Genomic DNA, 10571 nt, shown 5'->3' on the forward strand with positions numbered 1-10571 from the left:
CCGAATCGCAGATTTTATGCAATTTTAATCATGCATCCCATTTTGCGATTCCTTATTTGCGATTTCCTAAAAATCGCAAATAAGGAATCGCAAAAACGGACTTTGATGCATGTGGCCGTATATCCCTGAAAAGCGTTCAGCTGTTCTCCCACACGACCCTGAGTCAAAATGCATAAGTGATGTGCTTGGCCCATTGTCAAAGCCATATTAGGATGGACCCCATGGGCAAACGACCTCAACCACCATGGTTGTGGCCCCGTCCCCCCAGTTTGCCCTGTGTCCTGCCTTCCCCAAAATGGGTTCTGACACCACGTGCAGCATTCCTTTCCCCGCCTATGTCAAGGGTTTTCAACATACTTTGTCACTTACACCTGATTATTTAACTATTAGTTTACAACTTCAGAACAGTGGAAGAGAAACACTGCAAACGTGTGTGACTATCCACACATTAATGACTTTACATGCTCACTTCACAAGGATGGGTGACCCAGACCCATTCAGTGTCAACTACAACCGGGGATACATTCGTATACATGGCTTAACTTTCATGCTGGTGTGTACATAATGTTTTCTATTCCTGGCTCGTCAAGTTTGATTACATGAGTAAGAGGAATGGGTTGTAGGACATGCAAGTAGGGAGTTGTGCTACCAGGAAGTAAGATGCTGAACCAGCCCTACTTATTACATACACCTTCAATTTGATAGGAAAAAAAGTGTAGGATTTGCTAGTGATATCTGGACTGAGGGTGGATTCTCCAACTGCTGGGGCGCAGTGATGAGATGACAGAAAACGAAATAGGTTCTATCTGTAGGAAATGCTTTGTTTGGGGAACTTTTAAATAGAAAGGTGTTTTTTCAGGATATGTCTAGCACTCCGACATCAAAGAAATCCATGCTCAATGCAATTGCCTTTCTCATGATGACAACAATTCGGATATGTTCTTTCATATGCGAATCGTACCCTACTTCTTCAGTTTAACCCCTTGCGTGCTTGTGACGGAACCGTTCCGTCACGAGCTTCGGGTGGGCTGTGCTGGTGACGGAACGGTTCCGTCACGGCCCGCTCACCGCGCCTGCGCGGTGCGAATTCCGCGCCTGCGCTGAGGGTTCTATTGGGTGGGCGGGCCGTGACGGAACCGTTCCGTCACAAGCACAGCCCACCCGAGGCTCGTGACGGAGCGGTTCCGTCACGAGCACGGGAGCGCCGCGCAGCCCCCCCTCCCCCTTAGCACTGCGGCGGAATAGCCGCTGCAGCTAAGGGGTTAAAATGAAAAAAGGAATGTACTGAAATGATTTTTTTGTAAACGTACTTTTGTATTACAACACATCTACTTTAGAGGAGAGGAGCGGCATACTGGTTAAATCACCGTATTTTGCATTTTTTGTAATACACTACAGTGAGCTGGCACAAATAATGCATTTGCTAGTCTGGCAACAGACATGGTAAATAATCATGTATGCTAAAGGTAAAATGGAAAAGGGCTGGTGAGGAGATAACAGTCAAATGGAAGTGACCTAGGGAGATTGGCAGGGCTGGTCTTAGGTGTCCTAAAACCAGCCCTGACCCGGTTAAATGCAGGAAATTGAAAAGGCACACTGGATGCCTGAATAAATGAGTTCTAGCAACTTTCTGAAACAGAGAAAGGCAGTTTCCATTCTTAGTTGCAATGGGAGGGAGATCCAAAGCGAAGAACCTTGATTTTGCTAGTCTCATCTGTACTCTCCAAGGAACTCTGACTGGCCCCAGATATTATTACTGGCTTTACTGATTTCATTTGGTTGTGTGACAGAACCACGCATACGATTACCAAGCTTGCTAGTTCCACAAGGTCTTAACCACGCATATGCCTTTTCTACACATGCCTTTACAATGAAATATGCGTTGTTAAGGTATGTATGGCAAAGCCATACTCGTGGTTAAGTCTTATCAGGTAATTGTATCCCCCAAACCCTGCCCCCGCCCTGAGCCCTAAATCTATGCCCCTCCCTCCTGAAAAGCAACCCCTTCCGCTGAGCACTAAATACTTCCATGCTCCCAGTCCTGAAAAGTACCCTGCCCCCACCCTGAGCCCAAAACCGGCCCGCTAGCCTCTGCCCGAAGACCTAAAACCAACCCCCTCCCTCCTGAAAACCAACCCCCTCCCCAATCCTAAAAACTACCACGACCTTAACCCTAAGCCCTAAAAAATAAACGACCACCCTGAGCCCTAATAACTACCCCGTGAAAAGGAACAGGAGTGAAACCCATAGACCAAGCTGGGACTGGGTATAAAGTATATATAGCAAACAATGTCCCACTAGGTAACAGTAGCAAAGACAGTTAAAAAATTGCATACAATACGTATTACAAAGAAGGAATACAAGGAGTCTCAGTACATTTGTGAAAAGGTTATTAATCACCAGTTTTCATGGAAATGGGAAGCACAGTTAGATAGCAGCACTGTACATGAAAGACATTCATGGAGCAACCCAAATGGCACTTGGTGACAACGTGATAAAGTGAAGGTGACGACGCAAGTGAACGTGGTGAACAGCGTGGTCGGTGCAAAGTGATAAAAAGCAATCACACATAGGCTTTACATTGAGTGTACAGAATCAAAATGTTCAAGTTCGGCACAGTTGTGAGCCTATTGATAGTGCGCCGTGAAATTGCGCTGTGTTTGTCGACGGCGTTTCGATCCTCTATGATTCAGGATCCTCTTCAGGACAGGGTTGCCGTTGAATTGGAGTGCTGCATGGGGAAACAATTGAGATTAGGAGATCGGGCATGGAAGAGGGGTGGCTTAAATAAGGGTACGAGTGTGAGCCAGGTGATCGGGCCGTTTGCGATGAAAGAAAGCCAGGTTAATCAAAGGATCTAATAGTGTTGGCGGTGTCGGGGCGCATGCATTTACGGTTCGTGAGTAGGAAGATTGGTCTAGGGTGGAGGGCAGGGACAGAGGGGGTGAGTGGACGCAATGGCATACCTGAAGTCAGGGAGCGCTGACGAGAAGGGGAAGTCAGTCGTCCAATGGAAGTGGGCCCAGGCGATCAGGGATGAAGCAGTGATCTTGGCTGGGGGGTCCAGGTCTCGGTTAGTCGAGCCCGCAAGGCACCTAGAAAGAGAATCTAGGTTAGGATGGGATTATCCGGCAGGAAACCTGATGTCTCCGAGGTGGCGGTGGATCAACAGGTGGTGGGTAGATTACCTGAGTAAATCTGGTGCTAGAGCCGAATAAATCCATGGCGATGGTTTCCCGCGAAGGGTTGCGGGTTGAATGAGGTTGTCAAGGTAAACCAGGAAGTAACCAAGCGGAGGGGCGGGGCCACAAGGTACGGGTGGGCGTAGGGACGGGGAATGGGAGGAGAGCGGAGGTGAGGGAAACGCCCATGGGCTGATTCTGGTAGCGTGGGGGATAGGAGGAACTGAGAAGGGGGTGGGGGAAGGGGTGGACGCTGCGCTGTGGTCTGTTGATAACAGGAGAAGTGTCAATTATACATATATTGAGCAATCAAGATCACGGTAAAATGTCAATACATGGAAATACACATCAGAGTGGAAGCGCAGTGAGGCATGAATAGTTACAAGGAAAACCGCATAGGCGGTCGGTAGGAGTCTAGGTGAGACCACTGATTAACTGGCAGTTTCAAGAATCATGATGAATAAGGGTCAAAGGTCTGGTTGGAAACTCAAGTGGTAACCGTGTTGTTCCATTCATCAAGAGTGTTCAGGTCCCTATTTACAGAGTCTGCAAGTGAGATCCATTTACATTCAGCTCGGTTTAGGAGTAGGTTTATGTTGCCACCTCTGGTAGGGAGTCTGAGATGTTCAATTACCTGCCACCGTATGTCAATGTCTCGGTGGCCTTTTTCAATAAAGTGCGTAACAAGGGGAGCTGAAAGTACCTGGCAATTGGTTCGGCTTTTGTGCTGAATAATGCGCTGTTTCACCATTTGGGTGGTTTGGCCGATGTAGAGTAGATCGCAAGGGCAGCCAATGGCATAGATCACGTTGGTGGTTTTACAATTGGTATGACAGGTAAGTTCATGTCTTCTCCCATTGTATATAAACTCTTTGGTGTTGTTAGTGAGTTCACATACACTGCATCCTTGGCATTTAAAATGTCCACGGATGGGTGCCAGGCCCCAGGCAGATGTGATGGTATTTTGATCTTTGGTAGTTTCTGGCCACGTGATGGCATGCACCAAATGATTAGCAATGTTGTTGCCTCGTTGATACGAGAAGAGAGGTGAATCACGGAATTGTTCTTCGGATCTTAGCACAGTCCAGTTCTTTTTGATGATGGCACTTATTTTGTTGCTGTCTGGTCCAAAGGTAGAGACAAATGGGATCCTGGTCATTGGTCTCTTGGTTTTAGGGACTAGTAGATTCTCACGGTGGTAATACCAGGCACGTTTCTTAGCTCTGTTGACCAGTCTGCGTGGGTATCCTCTATGTATGAGTTTGTTCATCAGGATGTCTGCTTCACGGAAGTAATCTTTTCTCCATTTACAATTACGTCTGATACGTAAAAATTGTCCGAAGGGCAATCCATCTTTGAGGCCTCTGGGGTGATGGCTTGAGTAGTGTAGCAAGGTATTGCGTTCCGTTGGTTTCCGGTAGAGGGTGGTGCCCAATGTGCCTTCCTCGGCATGTATGATCACGTCCAGGAACGGTAGATCGTTTGTTTTATGTTCACTGGTGAAGTTCAGATGTTCTTGGCTGTTGTTGAGCCATTCAATGAAAGGTGTTAATTCATCAGGGGTACCATGCCAGAGGAGGAGAATGTCGTCAATATAGCGACGCCAGAGATCGACATGGTGGAGGTGAGGATTGGCCGGGTTAAGGATTAATGATTTCTCCAGATTGTGTACATAAAGTATCGCGAAGTTGGGCGCGAAGCATGCGCCCATCGAGACACCTTTGATTTGTAGATAGTATGTCTCGCGGTACAAGAAGTAGTTATTTTGTAGAGCAATTCTGAGTAAGTCCATGATAAACTCCGTTGGGATTCGGGCAGGCTGTGGTCTGGTTAATAATACATCATGGATGACTTGTAGGCCTTCTCTGTGAGGAATGTTTGTATATAGGGATTCTATATCCAAACTGACCATAAGTTGAGAGGTAGTGTCAAAGGCCTTGTCCTCGATGGTGGTAATGAGGTCCATCGTATCTCGTACATAGGTGTCAGTTAGAGGGACAAATTCCTTGATGATGGCGTCAATAAATTTGCCCAGGGGTTCTAGGATTGAACCGCAACCGGAGACAATTGGACGACCCGGGAGATTGGTCGTGTCTTTGTGGATTTTCGGCAGGACATACAGAACTGGTGTCCTGGGGTGCGAGTTGTTTAAGTACGCATGTTCTTTTTTAGTTATGATGCCAAGGTCTCTCGCGGAAGTTGTAACCATCTGTATTTTAGATTTGATGTCTTGTATTGGGTCTTTAGTGAGAGGACGATGATGTTCCAAGTTGCACAATTGGCGTTTGATTTCAGTATCGTATTGGTCGGTGTCCATTATCACGATTCCTCCGCCCTTGTCAGCGGGCTTGATTATAATTTCGTTGTTGTTTTTCAGTGACTGGAGAGCGTTCTTTTCGGTGAGGGGTAGATTGTAGGGAGTGAATCTGGGAATGGTTTTGAGATCTAGCACTTCCTGCATGACCAATTTCTCAAAAGTCAAGATTTCGGGTGACATTTGATTGGAGGGTGGATTGAAGGTGGAGGGAGGACGGAATATAGAATGATTCTGATAGTTAGATTCCGTTTTATCAGCAAAGAAGTGTCTGAGTCGTATCCTTCTGAAGAATTTAAGAAGGTCAGATTGGAGGTACAGGAAGTTGGTACGTTCCATGGGGACAAAGGACAATCCTCTCGAGAGCAGATTAGTTTCTTCAGATATCAAGGTATGCTTTGATAAGTTGAATATGGGGATAGTCAGTTCAGTGTTCTGGGTTTCACGGTTATTATTTATTGCGGTTGGCCCCATTGGTAGAACCGGTTCAGTGTCTGACGTTCTCCTGGGAGTTGTGGTTGGTATTGTCGGTTTCTTGGTTGCCGGTTTGGAGGAGGTGGTTGACCGCGGCCACGGCCCCGGCCTAAAAAAAACGGGTGGCAGGAGAGGTTGAGGTCTGTTACTGGAAGTGGAAGCTCCAGAGTCTGATTCTTCTGCTGAAGTGTTGGATGAGTCCGAAACGGTAATTCTTTGGTTGTTCCGGAATCTACCCCAGTTGCGTGTCCTAGGTGGGTTATATGGGGTATTGAAGAACTCCTCGTTTAGGTAAGGATACGCGTTTTCTACTTTGTAAAATTTGATGTCCTTTTGTATTTTGTTGACTTTTTTGTTGGTTTCAAAGGTGTTGAAGGTCTCAATCGTTTTATTGTTTTTATCCAGGAGGCTTTTGGCATCAGCTAGTGAGTCGTAGGCTGCGATGAGTTTCTCCAATTCGTCAATCTCTTGTAGTTCCAGACGGCTGTGTTCTATGGCGGTATCGATTCCTAGAACCATCCAATGTCTTGAGCATGTGGTGGCAAGGTGGCTAAAGCTTGTTCTGAATTTTGGATCTTGTGTGAAAATAGCAGGGGTGTTCCTTATTTGTAGGCCTACCGGTATGACACCGGATCTCAAGTAATCAGTAAGCATACGCGCATGGAGAGCCTATGTGTGATTGCTTTTTATCACTTTGCGCCGACCACGCTGTTCACCACGTTCACTTGCGTCGTCACCTTCATTTTGTTATCACGTTGTCATCAAGTGCCATTTGGGTTGCTCCATGAATGTCTTTCACGTACAGTGCTGCTATCTAACTGTGCTTCCCATTTCCATGAAAACTGGTGATTAATAACCTTTTCACAAATGTACTGAGACTCCTTGTATTCCTTCTTTGTAATACGTATTGTATGCAATTTTTTAACTGTCTTTGCTACTGTTACCTAGTGGGACATTGTTTGCTATATATACTAATAACTACCCCAACACCCCTCGGAGCCCTAAAAACTACCCAACCCCCAAGTCCTGAAAACTCCCCGACTCCCCCGAGCCCAAAACACTTTCCTGACCCGCAACCCATGAAAATTACCCCCAACCCTTAAAAACCAAACTCCACTTACCTCACGTGTTCCTCCCAATCCTTCCGTTTCCTTCTTTTTCCTCAGCTCGCCCATTCCAGCAGCTAGACCGTGCACTGCCTTAATCACGCATATCCATGGTTAAGGAATATGTGTGGTTAAAACATGTGTGGTTGTGCTTGTGTTGTTGGAGCACGATTGGCTGAGCCAATATTTACAGCATTTTCCCTGGAATGTGTGTGGATCTGTGTGTGATGCCAAGAGGCTATTCTTCAAGCATTTCCGTCAATTTACCTGTATCTCGAATTCTATCCTAGGTGCCAAAGGCCCGAACTTCCCCTTTCTAGCTCATATATTATTGGTGATTTTGCTGATATTAGTTGCCTAAATATTCTGCTATTGTGGTTAAACTATGGTGATAGTATCCAGGCCAGGGTTGTTATTTTTAAGTGTCATTATTTTTCCTTAATCTCCCTAAAGTTATTCTAGCAGTATCCAGAAATGTTCCTAAAATAAAAGCATAATGCATCAACAAACTTCACCTTAAGTCTCGCCCTAAAGAAATATAGCGTCTATCTGAGCAAACTTATTATGCCAAAGTAGAGAATTCATAAAAAAAGAATGTTGGATGGAGAATTGATCGAATAACACATTATTTGATTTTAAAAAGTCAATATTTTGGAATTGGAAATCTAGAAATATAGCAACAATTCGACATAGGAATAATATATTTGAAACCAAAGTAATTAAATAAAGATCTTTCGAAGGCTATCCATCTGGGCATAGGAATATACTGAAAATCAAACATAAAAGTATATTATTATCTTTTAATGAAACAAGAATGATATAATTGTAAATCAGAAAATCCTCTTCTTGCGTTGGCCTTTTTAGGTTAAGGAATGTAATACAGGGAATGATATTATTCCACACAAAAAATGAACATAAAGTAGTTTAAATTAACAATGCAGAATTTTGAAGGGGAGCATTGAAACAGAGTACAGGGTAGTCGGCAGGTCTAGGTGCTGGGCCACTTCCGCTACTTGGCGGCGAAGCTCTGGGACTCTCTACCAGTTCATATCCGTGATATCGACGACCTTCTTCTGTTCAGAAGGGCGCTCAAGACGCACCTTTTTCCACCTAGGATCTAATCTTTGCTCTATAAATCTCTGCTCTGCACCTGCCACTGCTACCCTTCATTCCATCTGGAAGCTGGCCTGTTGGTGGTCCTAGCGCCGGGACGCCCCTTCGCTGGGGCAGCTGCGAGCGGTATAAATTATATCAACATAACATAACATAACTTCCTCCTATGAGTTACAATCATTATTTTATTAGTATCAACTGTCCCAAACCACAACAAAATACGGAAGACCAAACAGTAAGTAAAGTTGCAATTTAGATTTGAAAGACTGAAATTATAATCAATAGTTTGTTTAATATTCAAGGGGAACCAAATAGCCAGGTATTTAGCTACAGAAGGATGCCATAAAACCCAGAATCAGTAAAAAAATATAGAACACACAATGAGTTCAGAGAAAGCACCCCTGTTCTGGTTCAATTCTATTTATATTCTGATACTGTGGCGTATAATTGAATCTCCTCCAAAAACGGGCAATAGATGTAGTGCTGGTTGACATATATAACAAGACATAATCTGCATAAGCAGCATCATTTATCTTGTTTTATATGGAAGCCCAGCGAGATTAGTGTTGCATCTAATTCGTTCTAAACATACAATAAAAAATAAAGGACACAGAGGGCAATCCTGCATGGTCCCTCTAGTTATATGAAAAAAGGGCAAACACATTCATTAACAACACTTGTTCTAAGGTTAGAATAGAACAATTTTAACAGGAAAATACATTTAGGTCCAAAGCCAAACCATTCAAGCTTTTTAACCATATATTGCCAGTTAATCTGATCAAATGCTTTCTCAGCATCAAGGGGCAATGCAGCCATCAGGACTTTCAATTTAGTAGCTTTGGTAATAATATTAGAAAACATTTTTGCACTGTCAGTAGCAATTCCAGAAATATAGCAACAGGTAGACGCATGAATAATATATTTCGAACCAGCCACTAAATGAAGGCATTTCAAAGGCTATCCATCTGGGCATAGGAATATCCTGAAAATCAAACATCAAAGCGTATAGGTGTGTAATAATGAAAGAAGAATTACATAATTGTAAATCAGGAGATCAAATCCCTCCTTCTTGCTGTGCCTTTTTTTTAGTTTACGTAATGTAATATTTGACATAAGGAAAATATTCTTAGAAGTTGATTCAATCATGAGGTATTGATTTGGAAACTGGTCTACAGCCAGATACACCAGATCAAACCCTGCTGGCTTCTATCGCTAATATCTGTCATGAAATAAAGACTGCCCTCACTAAGAAAGAGAAGGATGGGGGAAACCCGGACCCAAATGTTTGGATAATAGTTGCACTAAGGGCCATAAAGACCTAAGGAGGGTCCTGCATCAAAAACCAAGAACCAAAGGGGCAGTGAAGGTGCTAGAACCCAATTTAACATGGCTTGTAGGAATAGGAAAAATTATCTCAAAGGGGAAGCATGGGAACAGTAAGTGACCACTTGTGAGTCAAGCGATAGTTCAGCCTTCTGGAAAGTGGTGAACCAACTAATATTTAATGAGACAGCGTACCTGATATGGTTCAAGCTATACCAGCACAGGATTAGGTCACGCATTTTGATTCTATTTACTCAAGAGGTTGTCACTCTCCTTCAGAAATGAATACCTCTTGTATTAGAGGGGGAGAACTGGGCTTTGAAATTAATACCTCTTGTGTAAGAGGGGGAGAATTGGGCTTTGAAATTAATACCTCTTGTGTAAGAGGGGGAGAATTGGGCTTTGATGCGTCCGATTTAAAAGAGGCCATAACAACCCTTTCATCCAGTAACGCTTTTTTTTAATTTGAATAGATTTGTGTGCTCCTTTAATTACTCAGCATCTAAATACAGCAGGGAACGATCATATCCCCTGTCCTGGCAAAAGTCGGTGATTGTTCCGATCTTTAAAAACGAGAATCAAGCAGACCTGGTCTGGTGTCGGCCCATTTCTCTAGTAGATGCTGCAGTGAAATTTATTGTTCAGGTGGTGCTGAATCGGCTAACAAAATGGGCTGAGAATAGGAAGATCTTGTCAGATAGTCAATATGGTTTTAGAGCGAATCAGGGAACGATCAAACAGAATTTGAATATTTATTTGCTTATCACAAAGTACACTATAACCAGGAAAGAGTCCATCCATTTGGCATTTATGGGCCTCAGTGCAGCCTTTGATACAGTGGATAGATCAAAATGTTGGGCTGTATTGGAGGCCATGGGGGTGGATGGCACCCTTGTAGCTTTTCTGCGTGATTTACATACTGGATTGCAGGCCTCAGCAAGATACAGCCCCAATGGAGAATGCACAATGCACTTTCACTTGGGGCGAGGAGTACACCAGGGCTTCATTTTAGCCCCTCTTCTTTTTATATTATATATCAATCAGCTAGAGAGATTTTTA

This window comes from Lissotriton vulgaris, chromosome 12, assembly GCF_964263255.1.
Source record: "Lissotriton vulgaris chromosome 12, aLisVul1.2, whole genome shotgun sequence".
NCBI classification, from domain to species: domain Eukaryota; kingdom Metazoa; phylum Chordata; class Amphibia; order Caudata; family Salamandridae; genus Lissotriton; species Lissotriton vulgaris.